The 23,655-nt window shown below is 42.5% G+C and overlaps 1 protein-coding gene and 1 long non-coding RNA gene across 14 annotated transcripts in view; one reads left to right on the top strand and one right to left on the bottom strand.

Annotated features, from left to right (window-relative positions):
• CHST8 (carbohydrate sulfotransferase 8) overlaps positions 1 to 23,655 on the top strand; it is a 188,108-nt gene that overhangs the window by 67,396 nt on the left and 97,057 nt on the right. The gene's annotated exons all lie outside the window — the stretch shown is intronic.
• On the bottom strand, positions 152 to 1,068 carry LOC125331912. The gene is made up of 2 exons (XR_007206268.1): positions 808 to 1,068; positions 152 to 719 (listed from the first exon to the last, which is right to left on the bottom strand). It is a non-coding gene; the product is annotated as an uncharacterized LOC125331912 (long non-coding RNA).

The raw sequence follows: 23,655 nt of genomic DNA, 5'->3' as shown, positions 1-23,655 counted from the left end.
AAACCTTTGCTGCTTTTTTGTGACACAGTAAAGGCTCAACAAGATCTATGATGCACTAGCTGTATATACAACATATTAATTACCTCAGTTTCTCTACTCCTTCAGAGCAGAACTTTTTCCATTTGGCAAATTAACACAGTGCATATAGGTATTAAGGGATACATTAATTTTATTATTTCCCCCCTTCCAATACAGAGAGTGAGAATATGGGTTGTTGAAATCTTCAGCAGTCATTAATGTTACAGAATCTGAATTTACTGGGCAGAAAACAAGGGAAATACCAATGTCACTGGAGGAGCCTTGCAGGCTCTCAGTCTCACAGGCTTCACCTTCAGGAACCAGCCTTTCTGAAATTATGGCTTGACTTTGCCTCCACAAGTAACCACATTTTGGATGCTAAAAAAGCTGGCAGAGAAATTTTCCTGCTTGGCTCTTGTGAAAGTCTTCGTTCTCACACAAACGAGCTGAGAAACGGTTTGCTATTTCGTAAACCAAGGCTTTATCTCACAGGTGCAAACTTGTTTTGTTACGGTACACTGAAGAAAATATTTTGAAATAGGTGTTATACAGTTCAGCCAATCACTCTGGGAGGTGGATGGTCAAGCACCCAATAATGTTTTGCCACTCTTGCGAATCAAGTTATATAAATGAGGTGGTAATCAATGAAATAATCCCATTCTATCCTGGACCTGAATTCCGTGTCGTTCCTCTCGCTGTCCCTGTGGACAACAGCGACACCACATTACAGTCAGGGTGATCTCTGCACAAAAAAAAAAACAAAAGGAGAAGAATCCAATTGATAGTCACCTTCAAAACGGAAACAAAAGAGGATGGAGAGCTCTCTCATGATTTTGCTTCACGTGTGATTTCTGCCCAATCCTGTTCTGCAGCTGCCACCACTGAGAAGAGGAAACTTCCCAGAAGTGCAGACACGGAACTGGAGCGACACTTGTGCCATGCACCCTCTCCTCGCTCGTTCCTGCGCCAAGGCACGGAGGGGACAACATCACCACCTCCACACCTTCCCTTCCCTCCCGCTGCTTCATCCCTGCAGCCCCTGCTGGCCGAACAGCCGATCCTGACAAACCAGTGGGAGCAGCAGGGCTGGAATTTCCATCCTCAGCAGCCGGCAGGCCCCGCCCGGTGCCAGGCGGCGGCTGGAGCAGCAATCCCTGCTCCCTGCAGGGCTCCTCTCTGCTCACACCGAGCAGATTTGCATCCCCGCTAACCAGGGACTAAGCCCTGTTTCAGCTGTCTGTGTTTAAACACTGCTAAAGGGCAAGTGAGAAAACAAGGTTCAGAAAACACGGATTTCCTGATTTGTGTATTTCACTAAACAGCTTTATTTCACTATAGGAAAACCAAAGTGGGGGATCCTACAGTTGTTGTTTGCTGTAGAGATTGTTATGTACAGTAGAGGTTGGATTAATATCGTACTGAAATACTAAGGAAATACTGCTTATTCAGCTTTTGAATTTTTTTCCAGCCAGTTCCAGTGGGCTTTTATTTTTCTTTCTTCTGTCCCTTGCTTATAGATACATACTCATGTTCACCCTCTCATATGGTATATAATGTCCGAAATTTTCATGTATTTTGCAGGAAAAAAATAGATTGTCTTATATCTGTAGTCATTATATGATACAACAAATACTACAAAACTGGTATAAGAGGAATTTAAAATCTTAATTCATACTATGTAAATCAAATAATATGATAGCTCTTCCTGAGTAAATCATATTCTCAAGGAAAGAGACCCAGATTTGAACTATTTCTTAATAGTAATTCTACAGTCATTCCATAATAGATTATAAAAATTCACATGCTCAGTACCAAACTATCTATCAGAATATAAGAGGCATATGACAGGGAGGATATGAAAAGCGCAATTAATTGGTTCATAATTTATTAATGATAGAGTGAGGAGTTGGAAGGGGTGGCTTTGTTTAAAACACCTAGACTTCACTGTAATAACATGTTAAAATCTCAGTAGGATTGCTTTTAGGAGGAAATGGGATAAAATCACATAATTAATTAACTTATAATTTATTAATTCAAAAGGAGTTGGAGGAGGCAGACTTGTTTAAAACATCTAGACTCCGTTGCTAATGAATATTACAGTCTCAGTAAGACAGTCAAGTCCTTCATTGTGCCCAACATGTAAAGCAAGGACTGCACCAATTCCTGTGCACACATCTGAGGGGTGTGGGGTGTGGGGGCTCTTGGCACATCACACTTAGGAAAATTGTCAGGGCTGCATTTGAATGATAGCATGGCCCAGAAAATGAAGAATGTGCCGTGGTACAATACAGCCAGACTGTTCCCTCCCCCTACTGAAATTCCCAGGTTGTGAAAAACTTGTTATGGATACTTGGTCATTAAGGTATCAACATACAAACTGCCCCAGGAGCCTTTGGGCTGAAAAAACTGGCATGAGCGCTTAAATGTAGATAAAAAAGCACTGCATTTGGTAATTAAAGTTGATAATAGTTGACTGCAGGTCTGTATGTAGCAAAGCACTTCCATGCATGCTGAGCTTGAAGTAATTAATTAGTTTTGCTTACACACTTTTAAAAAAAGTCAGGTGAATGACTTCTGTAAGTAGCAGCAGTTCTGGAAAACTAAGCTGAGGCTTACTTTGAAAAGACAGGTTTCTAAAACAACCTGCAGTTTTGTTTCTGTGTCCCTCATATTTCAACCTCACTGTTAGGTCCTACATGGCAGATAATTAGGTAATACAACACTACCTCTGAACACGTACATTCACTGCTTAAATTCACTGCATGTCCTAAACAAGCCAATAAACAAAAGGTCTCGGGTGCTCAGCAGCACTTTTCAGGATAAGGCTTGTAATGAGAAGCAACTACTCACAGGTTGTGGTTGCTTGGTAATCGGTGAGAAAGGATGAGGACTTGTGCTTCTGTCTACAGTACAAATACTTCTGGCTGCAGCCTCCAGATACTCGTGAACATCAGGTTTGTTGTTGTGGGCAGGTAAGAAAGTGCCACAGCCCCATCTGAGAGAGCTCTTTGTCATTTCTTTCTTCTGTCTTAGAAAGCAGCACAAGGATGACATTGCGGAGTACAGCAGGAGCCCCCCAGAGTAATTCAATCACTTTGAGCTCTTCTGTTTGAGTCTGGTTTTGGGAGCAGCTGTACAAGCCACAGAAAATGTCCTGTGAAAAGCAGGGCTGTATTTAACATGGCTTCAGTGGCTCACGAGCAAAAGGTTCCTGGCTACTGAGCGTTATTTCACACAAGTGTCACCTGCACCTCCATACAAACATCTGCACGTCAGAGAGGTGTTGAATACATATTTAATAGACTTGTTCAGTAAACACATCCTAATGGAAGCACTATTTGCTAACAAGGGCAGTCCTGTCCGTGGCTTTTAGTGGTAACACTCAATGAGTAAAGTGCCTCTGTGCTTTCCTGGGTTAGGCAGCTGGATCTCATCGCTGCACTGCAGAGCCCGTGCTCATGTCCACGTCGGCAGAAAAAGTACACTGAGGCTTGTTTTCCTACCTAACTGCGAAGGCAAATGCTACAGGTAACACATGTCCCAGTGCAGGAAAACCCTAAAGAGCCAACAAAATCTCTGTGTATGATCTCAAGGAGCTTTTCTAAGCTTCACCCTTAACAGAGTATCTATAATTATTGAAATAATTAGATCAGACTTCTGTAGAGGCAATCCAAGACACTCGTCCCAGATAAATGGGTGATTTGTTTAAAATGACTAATCCTGAGCACAGAGAAATGATTGCAGACCAAACCAGTTACCTCACCCCACGCAGGGCTAACTGGAAGAAGCAGCCCTAGTTTCATTCACGTATTCCAGTTATTTTACTTTTTTTTCCAGTGTAGTCCGAACCAAACTCCCCAGCCCTAACTAAACACTCCTGAAACCTGGCATCCTTCTAGTGTAATTGCTGAGGCATTTATATTTGTGATGGAGCACAGCTTTTTATCAAGCTTGACTTTCTCATGAAGATTCATTTCCACAGTCTTTTATTTCCCATTGACTGTAACAATTCACAGCCACAACACCTCCTGGTACCATATGATGAACTTGCAGAGCTTTGCAGCAGGAGCTGAAGGGAATAACATCACGAATGCATGTTAGTGCAGGGCCATCAGCACCACTCCTATTAAACAACTGGATATTAAAGTGCCTCTCCTGTACACAACTGTGAGACAAACTCTTCTTCTGCATAAATCACGTTGGTATCAAGGGCTGAGCATGCAGACAGATGCTGTGTTAGGAACTCTACCTCAGAACAGCCAAGTTAAGCCCACTGTTATAGGAAATCCTTACTCTTTAGAAAACCCAAACATATGGCAATAATACCTGCTAAAAATAATATGTTTCTTTCAAAGCTAAAGGAAGCAGAAAACTTGAAGAAAGTACACTTTTAAAAACATTTAAATATTTGCATATTTGCTGATCTAAAGGAACAAAGGATCCAGGTTGCCTGAGAAATGGATTATTCAGAGAATAATGTAAACTTCTTTCCTGCTATGTGCTGCTTGTGTTAACAGGGGAACCAGACCCCTGTGTTTAATTTCCCCAGACAGCTGTGCAGACCCAAACAACATCAAAGACACTGCTTCAGGGAGTGCCACATCAGACACATGGCAGTTTGCTAAATCAAGTCTCTCTGCTATTTTCCACAGCAACCTGATCCTTCCCTTTGATTTTTTATGAAAGTATAACACAGGTACAGTGAGGCAAGAAAGGGTTAAGAAGAAAATGTGGTCTTCATACTTTTCTGATTTTGTGAGCATGAATCTCTTTCATGGAACAGCTGTCAAGTCAGCCAACGAAACAGGTCTGCTTAGGTCTCCTGACAATACCAACTGCTGTTGTTCATGTATCCTCAGTGACAGCAGCAAGATGAAAATCGAAATGAATCGCTCTACAAATGAGACACTTTTCTGCTTTGACTTTCCAAATGTGACAGTGTTGTTTGTTTTTTCAGTCAGCAACATTTAGAGATGTTAGAAGGCTCTGGTGTCAGGAAGTTGCTCAGGGGGCAGTTTCAAAAATTAAAAAAAAAAAAAGGGGGGGGAGAAGTCTGCGTAACAGTTGCTTGCATAATAATTTTTGAATTTCTGTCATTAGTACTACTGCCACAATACTGAACAGCAAAATATTCCTAGCCAAACAAACAACTGCAGGCTTTGAGCAGGAACTGTGAACATTTCGTATCTCACTACAAAGTATTTATTCATTATCCTTACTGTGCTAGGGGTGCAAAAAGCAGGTTCTGGCCTCAGAAGCCACTGCTCAGCCCCAGATCCTGTGGAGGGGCTGCAAAGCACAGATTCATTCCCTTCTGTCCTCTGCTTAGCAGAAGAATGTTTCTCAACACATCACTAATTACAGAGAAAAAGAGATTGTTAAAAGTGTTCTTCATTGTAGGTACAAAAATGCTGTTAGGGAGGATTTTCTTGCTATTTTCTAAGTCCTTGAGACACTTTTCTCTCTCACAGAAGGGGTAGCAGCGAATGTAAACAACCAAGCCACCTGCAACCTTGAAAAGTCTTGTTTATGGTATAGTAGAAAAATATTTTGACAATGGATGTTTTGGGATTTTGGCCAATCACCCCCAAGGGGTGGCTGATCCTTTGTCCAATTAGACTATGAAGAAAAAAGTCTATAAAAGAGTTTGTAAAATAATTAAATAAATGAATCTTGCTGCACAATTCCTGCCTGCTGAATCTTCTCCTCCTCCTCCTCCTCCTCCTCCTCCCTATGGCTGTGGGACACGGTGATATACCCTAGGAACCAGGCCTGCAGTAATACTTCTTCAATATGAGTTTGAAATAGGAACATTTGCCCTCCTATCCAAACAGCTGAAAACACCCTCTAAACAAGCATCTGCAGTTTATGTGAAATAATAATAATTTGTCCCCAGCTTGTACCAGGAGAACCTAAGGCACAAGGTAAACACTGAAACCCATCAGTTCGCTCATGTTTTGTGCAATATGCAGCAAGAAACAAAAACTAAACTTGTAAAAGACTGATTTTTTTAACAGTTGCATTAAAACGCACGAGCCATATCAAAACAAACACTGAAATATATTTTTTCACATCCAAATGAAACCTTCCTTTTAAAATACATCTTCACTGTGTCATTCTTCTCCTAATGTACCACCAGTACAATACCTATTACAAGAAGCACAATTCAGCTTTTAGAGTTCCCAATTTTGAAAATAGAAAAAATTTAGTGCTAAATTAAAAAAAGATCCCAAAACAACAATAACAACAAACAGAAAAACACCAAAAAAAGGGAGAAGGCTTTTAAAAATGCATTTTAAAAATGTATTGTAGTTCATTTGGCTTCAAAGGAACATAGACCTTAGAGACTTCTCTCCATGGTGGTTACAGAAATGCCTCTTAGAGTAGATCAACTCAGGGCAGTGCTGCAGCAGCACAAAGAGAAATCTCTCCCATCAGCATGGCTTTGGCCTGTACTCAGGGATTTTGTGTGTAACTGTCTCAGTTACACAGTGATGTCCCAAATCTCTAGAAACTTTTAAAAGTTTTCTATAAGTCCACTGAGTGAAAATCTGTTCTTAGTCTATGAATATTTCTCCAAAGCCCATCCTTGTCAAACAATCAACTTTAAAACTTCCTCTTCTTTCAAGAAAAATTTCTTTTAGGGAACAGCCTCCAAAATCCCTGGGTTTGCAGGTGCCAGCTGTGAGACATCCACAGAGCCTGATTCTGTTTTAATAATTAGTATCAGTACTATGTGCTAACAGCACTTCCAATCTGAGAGGCTCAAAGTGCTTTACAAATATTAATTAAGCCCCCAAACATGCTGCGACTGTCCCCATATTACCAATGAAGGAAGAAAACTCAGTAATTTGGTCACTTTATGCAGAAAACCTGTGGGATTTGTCAAGAGAGAGTATCAAGAACCCCACAATTCCAGATTTGTACTGTCAGCACAAAGCCATCTTGTGTTCCTGCAGTTTTGTTAATCTTTTTCTTAAAGTATTTTCAGATTATACAATTTTTTCTTGAACCATATGGGTAGGTAAAGCCAGAAATTCTCCATCTTGAACTGGGTATTTATGTTAACCAGATTATTTTGCATCTGGTCTTCTCTGAAGCTGAGGAATAAGTGAAGCTGAGCACTGTGTGACTGCAGTTACCAGCACTGCCTTGTGAGATCTTGTAGTTTAGCTGCTAAACTTAGAACTATTCTTTAAAACTCTCCATGCTCAGAATGTCTAGTTGGGCTGCTTTTTTTATTCTCTTTTTGTTTTCCCCACAAATTAAGTGATACAGTAGATTAAAAAAACATAGCTGGGGGAAGGGGAAGAGGCAGTATTTTGGTTTCTTTTTAAACTGCTGGAATCAGGTGTATGTTCTGCTGAACAAGTGGCATTGTTGCTAGTAAAGGGACAGTGTTGGTGTTAGAGATGCAAAGAAATTGTTTTCAGTGAGAGCAGAGGGTCACCTGTGAGTAACTTTCAACAAGGAGATCAAAAGGCAAATCTCTGAGTCAAAGACCTGAGAGTCAGCCCAAACTTAGGACACAGAAAAGCTCAGATCAGAAACTAACAGAATAGTCGATTATGTAAAATCTTCATCAGATGACTGATGATAGTGCTGATAGTGTGCTTTCTCTTCTTGATTTTAGTCCTGATGCTTGTGCAGCACAAACCTGCTTCAGTCCACCTGTCAAGGATGCCAAAACCCAGAAATATTAACTATTTTGTTTAGGCACTCTGAATTCATGTACAAACAAGCATGAGGTAGCTCAGTTAACAGGACTGCACTCCCAAAGATGTAACAAGCAATCCTGAAGCGCAGACAAAGGCTTTCAGTGCTGATCAATCATTTCCCGTCCCTTCCCAAAGAAAGCAGAGCTGGTGCCACCTGGCACAGTGCCAGCACTCCCAACTGTGAAATCCCAATAAAAAGCTGGTTGATAAGTAATGCAACAGAATTTAATTTGGGGATTTTTGGCATCACTGAGCCAAAGACAGAAGAGTAAGTAGGAACTTCCTTGGCTGTTAGCAACAGAACGTTGCCCTCCTCCACAGCAAACCCTGCCACAGGGACAGGCTTGTCAAATGAGCATGTAAATCACTACACATTTCAACCTATTGATACCAGGCCTTTGCTTCCCCCTTCTGATGTTTTTCATGTACCTTCTCCTCCTTTCTAGTTCTTCCATGGCAATAGCCTCTATTTTTTTTAAGCCTTCAATATTCCCCACCAGTGCATCTGGTCCATTTCCATCTGACCACCCTGTCTGAAAAGTAGCCCCAGCCTTGGAATATCTCTGCACTCCCCTGACAGCTAGAGCAGCAGGGCCAGAAATTATAAATTTCTCTAGTGTGCCCCAAAACTGGCAGCCCAGGCTGCTTGCTGATGTGTTAATCTACAGAGAATGCTCCTGTCCTGGCCATCCCTGTGCCAGACTGGAGCTGAGGTGGAGGAGCAAGCCTGGCCAGAGCCAGCGTTTTACCGGGCTCAGTGTAGCCATGCCAAAGGGACCACCCCGTGGCCATCAGGTTTGCCAGCTTGCCCTACTCTAGGATATCAGTGGGTTTTTTCGTAGCACTTAAAATGTATAAAGAAGCTGCTGTGGCACAACTGAGCTGGGTTTGGGGCTATAAAAAGCAAGAAACTTTCACATCTGACAGATTAATTTAAATGAGGTTGGTTAGTCAGAGCAGTTCAGTGGTTTGGAAAGTAAGAATAGGTCCTTAAGAGACGAGTCGGGCCTCAGGGAAATTGATGATAAACAGACTTACCAGCAGGCTAAGCAATTCACTGCAACATATTATATCCATGAGTGTGAAAGCCATGTGTGTATCTGTAATTTGCATGTGCACACACACATGCACAAATCAAGCTCTAGAGAGAGAGCAAGGGGTCTCTTGTCCCGTAAGTCGTTAGAGCTGAATGGATTTGATCAGCAGGTTGATACATGATAACCTCCTTCATCTGCTCAGGTGCCAGGGCACAGAGCTGTGGCGCTGTCCTGGATGGTGGGGGAGTGGCAGTGCCATGCCAGGCGCTATCCACAGGCAGCCACAGGCAAGCACTGTCATTTGCTATCCTGAATTTCCTGCTCTGTCCTCCTTTGGTCATTGCAGGATTCCTTCTTGCTACAGAGCAGCCTCTAAGTCAATCCGGCCTTAGCAGTTTTCCCCATCATCTTAATGTCTTGACTGAGGCATATATTTGAAGAATCCATATAATAAATATAATATTTTATGTTGAATTTAGTTATTATATTTGACCTACACCAGAAAAATAAAACATTGACTATTTCCCAGCATTTTAGAGTATGCTTTGGAAGCCCAGGAAACCCAGGGTGAGTTCCTTTTCTTTCTACCTGAGCATTTCTTTTTCAGCCCAAGTCCTGGTTTGACTGGCTTTTCTGAATGTAACACCATAAAGAAGCACATATTTCCAGGATTATAGCAGGTGGGTTCACTGCAGAGTTCAAGCATCAGCTGTTGATCTTTGTTCCTATACTTTGTCATAGTATTACTGCAGCCCCTAAATAACCCAGGGCTGAATTGTCAAACTAAAACCACACCATTTGTACAGATTTTATTTGACAAAAATAATAGGACCCAAATTATGGGGTAATTCAGCTTCTAGTACTGCACAGAGTAGATGAAGCACCAGATTGTAACCTTTTTCAGACCAGCATGAATAACTAGATATAAACTGGTCTAACGGGGGTCAGAACGTGCCCCACCGAGTGGCCACAGCTGTCCCTGTTCATTTTCTCTGCACCAGGGACGAGTCAGGATCCTCGGAGGCCGTGTGTGCTGCTCGGGAAGGACATGTGCTGGGGAAGGTCTCACCCGAGCCACAGCCTGGCTGTAAGGACAGCTCCAATGGGCCTTTCCTCACATTATCACAGTCTCTGACAAGGGCTAAAATGGCCCAGAAAGAATTACGTTTGAAATACTTAGGAAATGTGGTTGCAAATTTTGTATGTTACAGAAAGGCAAACAACACCCAGAATAAGTGAATCCTGTATTATTTGGACGTGAAATGCACACGAAGGTCACACTGGCCAGCATATGGTGACAGCCATCTTTTCTAAATGATTTCATCTGACATTCCAGTATATCCTGTGCAATCCCTGCCTCTGTGCTCAGTGCAGGTGGAACCTCACTTCACAGAAGAGACTTCCACCCTACTTTTGTTAAAGATACATGAAAGACATGTAAATTCAAACAGCAACTTCAGACACCTTCCTGAAGACATGGTCCTGTGATTTATTTCAGCTTTGATTTTTGGTCCTGTGATGTATTTCAGGTATGATTTCATTTTTAAAATGGAGGCATTAATGGTATAGACAGAGTATAGAGTGCAAAAAGTTTCTGACAGTGCAAGAAGGGATGCTTTGAATATACAGAAGATCAGGAGTCATTACTTTTTTTGTTATTCTGATTTGATTTTGCCATTGTTTTACTTTGCTTTTGACATAGACCATGTAAACTGAGCTGTAGTAAAAAACCTCTAAACAAGCTCCTGCCTGGAAGCATGCTGGAATACATCTTGCTCATAGGCCTTGCCTCCTTCACTAGGGAAATTTTTCTGTAAGTAGTTGTTTAGAAAGTTGTTCTGCCAGGAGCTGACTTTTGGCCATATGGTGCACACAACAGTTTCACACAATAAATTTAAGAGAAGGTAACCTCATTATGCAATTGTTCTTGTGAACATTAGGAAAGCTATTAAAATTTGATGTGATCATTTATCACAAGCATAGTTATTATAAATACTAGTACAACAGATGTGATTATAGTTTACAAGTCAGTGCTACATGGGAGGATGGGATGTTAGCAATTGTTTGTCACACTTGGCTTAGAATTAATTTTTATGAAATAGTATTATAAATGCATCATTTTGGTTTTTCCACTGTGCTCCCAGATGGATGTTTGTCTTCTAATAGCTCAGTGTTTAAGTTCTCTAAATAATTGTAACTTTTGATGTTAAAATGGGTAAACTGCCAAATAATGCCAAATATTACTGTTCTGCATGTCGAACCCTGTTTGATACAAGGAACTGGTTGTGCATTTTTCAGATTGCAGGGCGCACTGTACAGGTTAACCAGCTTTATAACAAAATGTTCCTTCTGGCTTGATGCTAGAAAATCTTGCTTCTGAAAGGGAATTATTTATTTATTCATAACAAAAACCCAACAGTCCTACCATATGGCTTCATTTCAGATATGCAGCGTCAGTCAGGCATGCTCTGTTAGCCAAGACCATTTGCCTGCCCTATGTCATCTATAAAGATCTCTGTGTTCTGTGTTTACCTTTTGGACCACTTCTTTTAGACATCCATATTTGCTAATATCAAAATTCTAAATAAATCAATAATAAGTCAGACTTTGTGCAAACAGGAGCAGAAGATGGGGTGTCTGATCATCAACCTGGGACACATGATTGACAGTTAATAATTTCCTACCTAGTGATCTATAGATAAGCTTATTTTTGCTTTCACCTTAATCCCAGCTTATATGCAGATGGCATCACAAATACCTCTTCTGCAGTCATTTATAGTGACTCTTGCACTCAGCTGATCTAATAGCCTCATTCATCAGATACTATCAAAAAATATGCAGCTAAATAAAAGTACTTAAAAAATTGCCAGAATTAGTTTCTAAAGGCCCTAAAGTTACCTTTAATTAGCTATAGAGCAGAAACATTATCACTGTCAAGTATAGGCTAATCCATTAAATTTGGGATTTTGAATCCTTGGTGGTACCTGTAACTCCAGCATTTTCCTACCCTACCTCTGCTACCTGGTTTCCAAAACCAGTTGCAATGTGCAGAATGTGGGGGTTCTTGAGTGATGTCCTTAAAACCAGGATAGGGATGAGCCCAAATACCAGGCAGATGGAAAATTAAATTTAAGGGTATATGAAAATATCCCCACCTTTGAGCTGATAAGATAAAATGGAACAGATACCTCTCAGTATGGGGCTGTCTTTGAGAGCAGCTGAACTCATTGCACTGCTAAATCCAAGGAGAGGAGAAACAGAGCAATTTATGAAAAGCATAAAACAGTATTTTCATCCTGCTGCTCTCCACTCACACAGAAAAAACCATGAGTTGTTTAGAGGAACCACAGATAGGATTGTGCTCAGGATTTCCAGGGAGAGGAACAAAACTGTCCTCCACTGCTGCAGCCCCCCCTGCCCACAGCACCAGGGCTCCCATCCTCCCTGCCAGCCCTGCCCTGCCAGCCCTGCCCTGCCAGCCCTGCCAGCCCTGCCCATCACTGCCACCCATTCCAGAGCTCACAAGCTCTGCACAGAAACACAAGAGTGGTGAATGTTAACGTGCTGAGATCCATAATGCCTGATGAGGCAAAGAGATAGTGCTACACCTCCCCATAGTTTCTGTGAAGACAAATCAATTATCAGATTTTATACCTTAGAGGAGTTTAAAGTTTTTAGCCAAGTTTTTTCCTAATTTTAATTACCACAGGAGATAGAACTAGAGTAGGTAAGCTGCTGCTTTCACTTACCACAAACACTTACCACTTTTTTTATTCGACCCCAAATGACAACTTTAGGAGAAGAGACAGCCAGAAGGCTCTCTGGCCTCACAGGTGTGGCATTCACTTGGAATACAGATGACCTAAGATCCTGTCCTGGTACCAAATTGAACACAACAGGAGGTTCAGCCTGAATTTTGCACATCCCTGTCAGCCACACATTCTGACTCAAATGGTATTTAATTTTCTGTCAAAAGGAAACGGTTGCAGCTGAGTTAGAGAGCAGCACCTGCACTCATTGGACCTTGTAAGGCAAGTTCAGCCCAAATATTCACACCCTTAAAAACCAGACAGGAGGTTGAGAAGACTGGCCAATCTCTTATCAAGGTATCATTCATTACCAGACACATTAAAATATGTTTTGTCAACTACCCGGGGCGGAGTATACAGCACACTTCCCTGGAAAAAGCCACAAACACAGATGCTTGCATCATTTCCAGATCTGCCCATTCTGAAGCCAGTTACTCGTCAAACACAGCTTGAAGAGACTGTTTTGACCACTGCCCGCTCCCCTCTCCCAGTTGCCACCAGTTTGTGCATGAGCTGCAGAGTGACTCCCCAGTCACCCCAGGGGACAGCCCTGGCCACGCCAGCAGGGCTGGGTGCCTGTGCCTTCCCTGAATTGCCATGTCCCAGGCAGTGGCTGAGGCAGGTCTCTCCTTCACCTGCCTTTGGCACAGCCAGCAGTGCCTGTTTGCTTTGAAATGCATGGGTATGGGGGCAGGATGAAGGGAAGGCTTCAGCTTTATGGAAATGTTATGAAAAACTCTTCCAAAATTGCTTCTGGGGTAGTAAAAAAAGAAAGGGGAAGCGAGTATTGTTAACAAAACAGAGCCCCTTGAGACAAATTTTATTTGCCAAGCAATGTACACAAAAACCAGATTAATTAAAGTTACATTCATATATTTTAAACAGCCTTAAATTATTCATTTCCATTTTAAAAATATATGCAAGCACAATTTCTTCAGCAATAAATTTTTAAGATGGTGGGACATTTTACTACTATTCTCTGGAGACTTTTCCGTGCATCTTGGGTTGTTCATGAAGCCAGGAATAGTGGAATAGGAAGGACTGGACAATATTAAGCAAGGCATTTCTGCATCTGGACTCACTGGGCACAAACACCAGAAGTAGCTGAAGTGGAAAGAGGGAGCTGGAGGCCCCTTGTGCTGCTGAGCTGGCACACACCCCAAGGAGTGGGGCCAGAGTTAAGTGCTCCTGCCCACATCAGGGTTACTACCACAAGCAGCTGCTGCAGGCTCCATCTGTGTAGAGTGCAGGAGCTCAACACAAAGCTTTTTGTCAAAAGCAGAGAATTGAAATTCTCCTGTTCTGCTGCTGTGACCCCTGAGTGAGCCTTCCGAAGCCAGGTGTTGAGCTTGCTCTCACTGCCACCCTGCAGAACGAGATGATGTCTCCGCTACTCCCCTGAGACACTGAACTAGTCCTGAACAGAACTTCCCTGCTTAAGCTGAGAGGCAACTCCTACGTAAACATTTCCTACCATCTCTGTGGACAAATCAAGTCACCCTTTCACAAGACAGCATCTCTTTCCATTCTAAAATTGTCCAAAGCAAGTGGTTTAATAGACCAGTAAGCCACAAATTTGCACAGAATTTTTAATTCAATGCTTTACTTTTCAAGCTGCAAATTCAGTGAAGTTTTGCACGCAGGTGATACACAGAAAAGTCTTCATAGGCTGAGCTTTAAGTCACCAAGTTCTTGTAATTTGTTCTCAAAAATGAGGCACAATAAAAAGCATCTAACCTGCCTCTCCTCAACTCCACAGAATGAGCAGAATGTGCAGTGAAGCACTGTCAGAATTGGTGCTTGATGTGAAGAACAGCCACTGAAGCTGAAGCTTGCAAGTTTTTGACAATTAAAGCTCTACCCTGCTGTCCTTCAGTGAAGCTGATGGGAGGTTTGCCTGAAATTGGTTTTGTGAAGCCAACAATGTGAGACTGCCATGAATATTTTAAAGTAAAGGAGTTGGAATACTCTAATGATCTTATGTAAATCTAGTCTAAGAATTTCACTGGTAATTTTTTTGAATGGGTCATTAAGCAAGGGAGAAAAGGTTGGAAAGCAGCCTGAAAAAGAGAACATTTTCAAAAGCCAAAATACTCCCGAAATGCTCCAGAGCCATCCAATTAATCTAACTTGGGGAAGCCAAAGGAGAACAAAGTGACAGAGCATCGAATACATGAGTAACTATAGGCAGATGCTCCAGTTTGTCAGGAGACAGCAGGAAGTCAGTAATGTATAGTTACCATGCTTAAATGCTGAATTTGAACCTTACATACATTTAAAAATACGTGTGAATTAGCATTTTGCTCCTTATCATTCGTGCTAAAAACAGAAGTCCTGCAAAAATTCCAGATTAAGCGACAGTACGAAGCATGGTGGTGCTACCACTGGTGAGAGCACCAGCACCTCATGGTTCCCTGGGCCACCTAAAGCCTCACCACTGCACAGTCTGCTGCAGGACACTTGTTTGATTAGCTGTTCAACTAATTCTTTTTTTGCTGTGAAAGAGCACAAATATTTCTTAAGAAATTGCTTTTTTAAAAAAAACCAACGAAACTGCCCTTGGCAGCAAAAGGACTTTTAGTGCCTGATTTCCTTAGTCTTTATGTGAATGCATACTGTTATTTGGAATGTGGGAAGAGCATATTTATGAATATTTTTGGTGAAGAAGTGATTGGGGTAAGGCTGCATGTGCACAGTAGACAAACAGCTTTACAGTCTGTCTGGAACAGCTCACTCATTAAATCCCATCCGTTTTCTGTTGACTTTCTCTTGGAAAGCAGCACTACGTCAGCAGCGTCTACTCCACTACTATTTATTGTAAATAGCAATTATTTACATGTATTTGGGATGTTGAAATAAATACATACTGATTCAGCTCATGCCCGGGGAAAGGACTTTTCTTCAATGTAAGGTCTGATTGAGCTGCACTCAGAATCTTAAGTGCTGTCCAGCCCTACTCCTCCCGTGCACTGGTGTTGTAACAGGTTCTCTCAGATTCATGAGTTTTGAGCTAAGGATTGATGGCACCTTGTGACCAGCTTTTATTTGGATTGCCAGCATTGCTTGCTCAGAGAGACAGAAGGCATCAGTAACCAGGATACATTTAGATCATATTCCCACAAGAGAATTTTTTCTCTAATTCCTGCTGTAAAAGCTCTGTTCCTGTCTGATCCTCATGACTGCAGCACAGTGACCAAGTTCCTGGCAACCTGCAAGATGCCCTCTTTACCTCTCTGAGGTAAAAAAGAGCCCTTGTCTTTGTTTGATGGCAGGGAACTGAGGTTCTGCAAGGCTGCAGTGACAGCAGGCAGAGTGTGCACTGCCCAGTCAGGCCACTTTGGGCTGGTCAAGCACCACTCACATAACCACTGTAAAAGAGGCTGCAGAACAGCAGTGGGGCACAGATTTAGGAACCCTCCCTCTGTGTTTCCAGGGTTTGGCAAATTTTTCAATGAAGCAGTCATCTGAAATACTTGGGTCATTAGAATGGGTCAGCTTCTGCACATGCAAATTAGCTGAATTAGCTTTAAAGTGGTATGTCTTTGAAAAAATGATCCTAGTATAAATACCAAATAATTTTTTTATGAAGAAAAAAATAAAGTTTTCATGGTTTTACCTAGAGGTAGTGCTGATGGCAGCAATTCTGGGAAAAGACAAGTTTGGGTTTATGTGACAAACAGATCTTCACAAATTACTGAGGTTGTTTTGTAAGCAAATGGTGACCCACTGAAATGAGTCATGCAATACACAGAAAAGATCTGGGGCCATTCCAGTGATTTAATAAGACAAGGACAATGCCAAGTACAAACAGAAGTAAAGTTCGGGAAAAATTGTGACAGTGAAGCCTCCTGCAAATAGCTAATCCAGATGATTAAACCAGAAAATCATTCAGATCGATATCATCCCTAGTAACGTACTTAGTGACTTCACAAAAAACCTCAAAATTTGGTGTTTATATATGCTAGAGAAAGAATTGATACCCAAAGATGTGCTCATCATAGACAAACGCATTTAGATTACTTTTAGGGAGAATTAAGAGACCTGGACCATTCAGAAAAGTGGATAAAAAACTATTTTGTTGACAAAACAACTAAAATAGGTCAGAAGAATTTTACCTAAATTGCTGGTTACAGGTCAGACACTTGGGAATGTCTTTCTCTGTGTTCCAGATCGAGGAACCCAAATTCCTCTCTGTTTTTCTCCCTGACACCAAGTGTCTGCTTTGGCCTCTATTAGAATACTCTCCCCTAAATTTGCAGGAGGCCCATAAAGCAAAATAATACTTCCCATCCAAACATCAAGAAGTAAATTTGTAATGGAGATGGCAGCTGAGTAGCAAATGGCTTGGTGTAAACACATCTCGTATGTTTCCTGCGTAAACCCTATGCTTGAAAACACCACACTGATCAGGAGGGTCATAGTTTTGCATGCCATGAAGCACCAGAAGCATTTCTTTCCCTCTTATTAGGAATTAAGAAGGAGAAAATAATTATCTATACTACTGATAGGGTTGGAAAGTGTTGCCTATATTTAGGCACTACAATAATCTCCCTTTCACAACCGCTGAAACAGGTCAGCATTGTGGATATTTATAAACTGGTTCATTGGTGCTTCCTTCCCTTCCATGTCAAGTTACACAAAGAATGAACAGGAGCACAAAAATTCACCTAGGGCCAGGGTATTATTGATCATAATTGTAACATGCCAGTGTCAGCTGCTTACATTTACTGCTGCACTAAATATTAATAAGGGTTAACTCTAAGTTATTGGTATTATTATAGAAAGAAATTGGATATAACATTTCTGTGTAAATTCCACCTTTTCATCCTGTAAATATCAGTGCATGTTAAATATTTGAATTTTCACTGTATTAAAGGTTCTAAAGTTTAACGGTAATTAGTGCAATCAGGTGCCAATGATTCAATTCCCAGGAGAGCAGTAATATAGAAGGAACTATGACAAAACTCCAAGGCCTGAATCTATAGTATAATTAGTATAAATCTCACATTTTTAGCATAATATAGTACTTACATCATTTGTTCTGTGGATTTTGCAAAGCACTACCCATAAAAAAAAAAATTTGAAGCACCTTTATTTGAAAAAAATGAGAGTTAAATTATCTTATAATGCTGATGTTAATGTTTGACAGAGAACACAAATTACCTTAGGAAAAAGCCTAGTTAGTTGGGTAGATGTTTCTGCAGCACAATCTGGAGATCAAAACTTCATAAATCTAAGTGCTGTTTAATGTTCCCTAATATTTACTCTAAGTCTCATTTTCCTCCTACCAGAATCTTTTCTGTTTCACAGGTTTGATACTGAACCCGCTATCAGTGAGAGGCAGTACCTCAGAAATGAGAGCATATGTATCCATCAGCAAAGAAAAATAACTCAACTGTGCCCAACAATTAGCAGCCATCAATTCAAAATCTAATTTTAGATTCTTGATTCTGGAAAACCTGACAAATAGTTGTGATTTCACTCCCATGAACAGCACTAAGGGATCACTGAAACAACACAGTTAAGACCTTGCATATAGGGAATGATGTCTTTCTGGAGATCATTTGATTCCAAAGGTAAATTCAAAGATCCCTTGTGCTTATGTCTTATTAAAACCAAAAATCTCCAAAGATAATATTTTAATTAAAGCAATATCATTTCCTCGAATTTACAATTTCCTCTCTGTCCCTCGGTCTGTCCATCCTGGCCTTAGGTCACAGGAGCAGTTTTGTAAGCACCAGCATTAGTGAAACCCTTGTTTCCTACAGATTTGTGCGTCTTCATTGGCAGAAAAACTGAGCTGTTCAGGCTGAAGCTTTTCTAGCAGTTGGGACATTTTTTAAGTTGTTTTGTCTTGCAAATTCTTGCACACTATCTGGCATGAGAGCTCACAGTGATCCCTTCCCTGAGCGGAGGCCTTTGCTGGGCTTTCTTACCCAGGTGCCAATCCCATGAAGCTGCTGAGAGTGTAATTCTTGCTCCTTTTGCCTGATCCTGACTAGTGGGTTCAACAGGTATGAGAGGCAGGAAAACACATATGGACACATACACTTGTATAAGTCTTTTCTCCATGGAAGCCAACTTGTTTGTGAAAGAACTGTGTGGCCCACGCCTGCAGGGACACAGCAGGGAGAGCAACTCGGTGAGTACAGACACTGTGCAGCTGCTTGCTGTCAGTGCTGTGACTGGAAACACAAAACTGACTCTTCCCCCTTCCCACCTTATTCAATGTCCTTCAGCCTCATGAGGGTTGCTCCCCCTGGGAATCGATGTGGCACCTCTGAATCTTCTCACTGCAAAGCACCTCAGAGTTCAGCCACTCTCCCCAAGTAGCCTCAAAGGGAGAATCATTACAGCTACGCAATAAACAAAGGTTGTCTTCATCATTTTGTACTGCTGGGACTCATTTTTCTAACCTTTCTTCAGAGAACCTCATGTGGTATTATGTTAGATAATCACCTAATCGAAATGACACTGCCACATGCACATACCCAGTGCACCACAGAGGTGTTTCCCCAGCTAAGGAAACTGACTGTGCCGTGCTTTAGTACTTAAAGCAAACGAGCCTGGACACATTAGGTCTGTCAAGAGCTGCTTTCTATGTTTCACACAACATTCACAGAATCACAGAATAGGCTGAGTTGGGAGGGACCCACCAGAATCATCCATCCAGCTCCTGGCCCTGCACAGACGCCCCAACAATCCCACCCTCTGCATCCCTGAGAGCGTTGCAAACTCTTCTTGAGCTCAGGCAGCCGCGGGACCAGGACCATTCCCTGGGGAGCCTGGGCAGTGCCCAGCAGCCTCTGGGGGAAGAACTTTTTCCTGATCTCCAACCTAAACCTGCCCTGGCCCAGCTCCAGCCGTTCCCTGGGGTCCTGTCCCCAGTCAGGAGAGTGAAGAGACCAGAGCTGCCCCTTGTGACGATGTTGAAGACCACAGTGAGGTCTGACCTCAGTCTCCTCTCTCCAGGATGAGCACACCAAGTGCCCTCAGCTGCTCTTCATTGAGGGCTTCCCCTCCAGACCCTTCCCCATCCTCATGGCCTCCTCTGCACTCTCGAATAGCATCATGTCTTTTTTATCCTGTGGTGCCCAAAACTGCCCCCAGCACTCGAGGTGAGGCCACCCCAGCCCAGAGTGGAGCAGGACAATCCCCTTTCCTGGCCTGGCTGGCAGTGCTGGGCCTGATGCCCCCAGGACAGGGATGTTCCTCCTGGCTGCCAGGGCACTGCTGACTCAGATCCAACTGGCCATCGACCAGGACCCCCAGGTCCCTCCCCACAGCTGCTCTCCAGCCTCTCATTCCCAGTCCATCCATGCAGCCAGGGGTGCCCCCTCCCAGGTGCAGAATCCAGCACTTGCCTGTGTTAAACTTCCCATGGTTGGGGATTCTCCATCTCTCTCATTTGTCTGGGTCTCTCTGTAGGGCTTTTCTGCCCTCAAGGGAGTCAACAGCTCATCCCAATTTAGTGTGACCAGCAAACTTCCTTAGTGTTCTTTGAGCCCTGGGTCCAGGTTGTAATGAAGATGTTGAAGAGCACAGGGCCGAGGATGGAGCCCTGCAGAACCCCCCAGGCCCCCAGTCTGATGTCACCCCAGTCAGTGTCACCCTTTGTGCCCAACCCGTGAGCCAGCTGCTCACCCATCCCATGGTGTGTTCATCCAGCTGAACACTGGGCATTTTGTCCAGAAGGATCCTGGGAGAGATGGTATCGAAAGCTTTGCTGAAGTCCAAAAAGATTCCACCAGCTGGCTTCCCTTGATCAGCCAGGTGGGTTACCCTGCTGCAGCAGATCAGGTTGGACAAGCAGGACTTTCCCCTCCTGAAGCCGTGCTGGCTGTGACCAGTGACTGCGTGGTCCCCATGGAACCTCAACACCTCCTGGAATAATCTTTTCCATGATTTTACCAGGCACTGAAGTGAGACTGACAGTCCTGTAGTCTCTGGGGTCCTCCTTCTTGCCCTTCTTGAAAATCAGAATACCATTCACCAGCTTCCAGTCAGCTGGGACCTCCCCAGATTCCCAAGACTGCTCAAAAGTCATCAAGAAAGGTTTTGCAATGACATCAGCAGCTCTTTGAGGATTCTTGAATGAATCCCATCATGCCCTATAGATTTGTAGGGATCCAGCTGCAGCAGCAGATCCTACACAATTTCAGGGTCAACTGGGAGTTGATGACTGTCACAGTCATGGTCCTCCAGCTCAGGGCACTGAGACCCCCTCGGTCCCTGATCCATGTTGAAGACAGGCAAAGAACACAATAAATACCTCTACCTTGTCCCTGTCCCTATTTGTGAGGTAACTATCCTCAGCCTGGAACCAGACAATGTTATTTCTACACTTCCTTTTGCCATTAATATATTTGAAAAAACTCTTTTTTATTGTCCCCCACATGTCTAGCAACTTCAACTGAGCTTTGGCTGCATGGATTTTCTCCCCATGGTGGTGAGCAACATCTCTGTATTCTTCCCATGGCACCTGAACTTGCTTCCACTGGATGTATACCTTCCTCTTTTGCTTAATTTCCAAGAGGAGATTCCTGATCAGCCAAGCCACCTTTCTGCCTCACCTGCTTGACTTCTGACATTTGGGAATTGCTGCTCCAGTGCCTTTAGGAGGTGATGTTTAAAAAGTGACCAGCACTGATGGACCCAGCACCTGCCACAGCATTTTCCCTGGGGATTTTACTCACTAGTTCCCTGAGCAGCCTGAAGTCTGCTCTACTTAATAAAGTATGGTTTCTAAACTCCTATCTGTTTGATTGACAATTTAATATCTTTTTGGATCTTTTTTTCCCCCCGAAAAAGGTTCACCACTTCAAATGAAGGATGCTGTGCTTTTAATCAACTGTCAGGTTTGAACATCTCAGCTCCAGTCCTTTGGTGGAAAGCATTTGGCAATACAGGGCGTGTCAAATTGAGTAAAGCAGTTACAGTCTAGTAGAGGAAGAGAGCTCCAGAATATGTTCTCCTGCTTCAAGGTTGTCTCTTAGGTTGAAGATTCGGTGTTCATTTGCCTTGGCTTATGTCAGGGAGTGCTGCCTTGACTTGGAGAAGAACTTCCATCCCCTCAAAGTGCAGACTATGCTGTATTTAAGGCTGAAATCTTGAACAAAACTATACCTTTTATATATTGCTATACTTGAACAAAACAGATACTTTCCAACCACTTCAGCGGAGTCTCACAGTAAAAATCTCTCATTCTCCTCCCAGAGAAGGTTTATGTAAATCTTAATTACTGCAACACAGTTCCAATATTTACTGACATGCTGTAAATCCATTGTGTACAAAGCAGACTAGGATCCAATAATACAGAGGCATTGTTTAATTATATGTTTATTAGAGCAGTAAAACTAATAATCCCCAGTAAAATCTTTGAAAATTATCCCGTCATGATAGAGTAATCACTGTCCTTTCAGTGCAGGATAAAAGCACAGCAAACAGACATTGCTGTATCACAAAGCTGGAGCAGGCACAGCGACATGGCTCCCAAGCCCAATTCATACTGTCAGCCTCACACAATGCATTAGGAAAGCAGTGGAATAATTCAGCTTTTGGTGCCTATATCAATTATTTCATTTCAGTGGGTCTCACTCACAGGGAATGGATTCTAAAAGCTCATTTTAAACACACAGCTCTGATCCAAAGCCAGAATCAGTTAGGGGGTCTTCCCTTTGGATCAGCCATCTGTGAATGAGTCCAATGCTGACAAGCCCTCTCTGGGGCAATTCAGCAGGGTTCTGGCAAGATTTTTTTGATATGTACAGAGTACATTCCTGTTCAGTCAGGTAGCATAAGGGCCTTTTGCTTTTTGCAGTTTACTGTGCACACGTCCTCTTGGTTACAGTGTCCCATAATGCATGAGAATGCAGGCTGCTCATGTAACAGAGAAAATGTATATTTATCACCAGCTTTCCCTATAAATTAATTCTAATGGGGAGAAGAACACTTATTACAATGTGCATGCATTTTTCCATGAGGAGACAAAGCATCGATGTCTTTTTAGCCGCTTGTGAGTTAAGAAGCTGTTCTTTAGCTTGTGGGCTGTGGCTGTTGCTAAGACAACTGCGGTGCAGCCATTTACAATGTCCGTGATCATGCACCACAAGCTGTAATTTACCCACAGGTTCCTCATTTATTAGAGCAGAGAAACAGCAGGATGGTTGCTGCACCATGTCCCACATGATATGAGTACTATGAGCATGGTATGAGTGGCTGTCACCACCTGCTCTGGGTCTAAACAGATGCTGCATTTGAAAGGAAACCCAATACTTGGTAAATGCTTTATCAAAGGAAAGTGTAACCTCTGTGCCTGGGAAAGGAAAGGAAGGAAAACCCTACCACTTTTTAATTACCTCAAATAAAACACAACTGTCCACATTATAGACTTTTGAAGGACTTCCACAGTTCTGGTGCACACCTGTAATGAGATATAAATGTAAGAGTCCTTCAGAGACTGGGGAAACAAAGCAAGAAACAGCACAGTCTGAGGCTTTGCATTTTGTCACTATTACCTAGCAAGGAATAGAGCAGTAATTAGGATTCTCATGCAGATCCAGCAGTACTTCATGTAGTGTGTTTTACCACTTGGGAGGATGAGCTAACAACAAAAGTTCTTTGCTCTGTAACTGGTCTGTACCACATTGTTCACTTTCTGGGAACACCTTCAGGATCAGTCACCAACGTTCAAGTGTCCAGCCTTGTCAGGAGGAGAGCTTCTACAGTACAGCCTTCCCTAGTGCCAGCAGGGTGCTGCAGTGCAGGGTTCTGCAGTTAACTTGGCCAGCAGAGGCATACATTCCTGTACTGGCTAAAATATAAAATTATTGGGGGGCTTTTCTAAAGCTGGTATGTTGTGATCCTATGACCATGCAAAAGTAAGTGATGAGTCACTAAAGGTTAAAATAAGACAGGGATGATGGGAGAGGTATGTGCCATGTGTGGGCTGAGCTGAGCAGTCCCTACTTGCACAAAGGCAGGACTGGAAGATATGGAGGCTAACCAGGCAAGAGGAAGAAGAGAGCACCTGAACACTCAGATTACTGGAGGAGCTATTAGGGCAGCAGCACC

The sequence above is a fragment of the Corvus hawaiiensis genome, chromosome 12, assembly GCF_020740725.1.
Source record: "Corvus hawaiiensis isolate bCorHaw1 chromosome 12, bCorHaw1.pri.cur, whole genome shotgun sequence".
In the NCBI taxonomy this organism is placed as follows: Eukaryota; Metazoa; Chordata; class Aves; order Passeriformes; family Corvidae; genus Corvus; species Corvus hawaiiensis.
The sequence above is the reverse complement of the archived record's forward strand: the minus strand, read 5'-3'. Positions and strand labels throughout refer to the sequence as shown.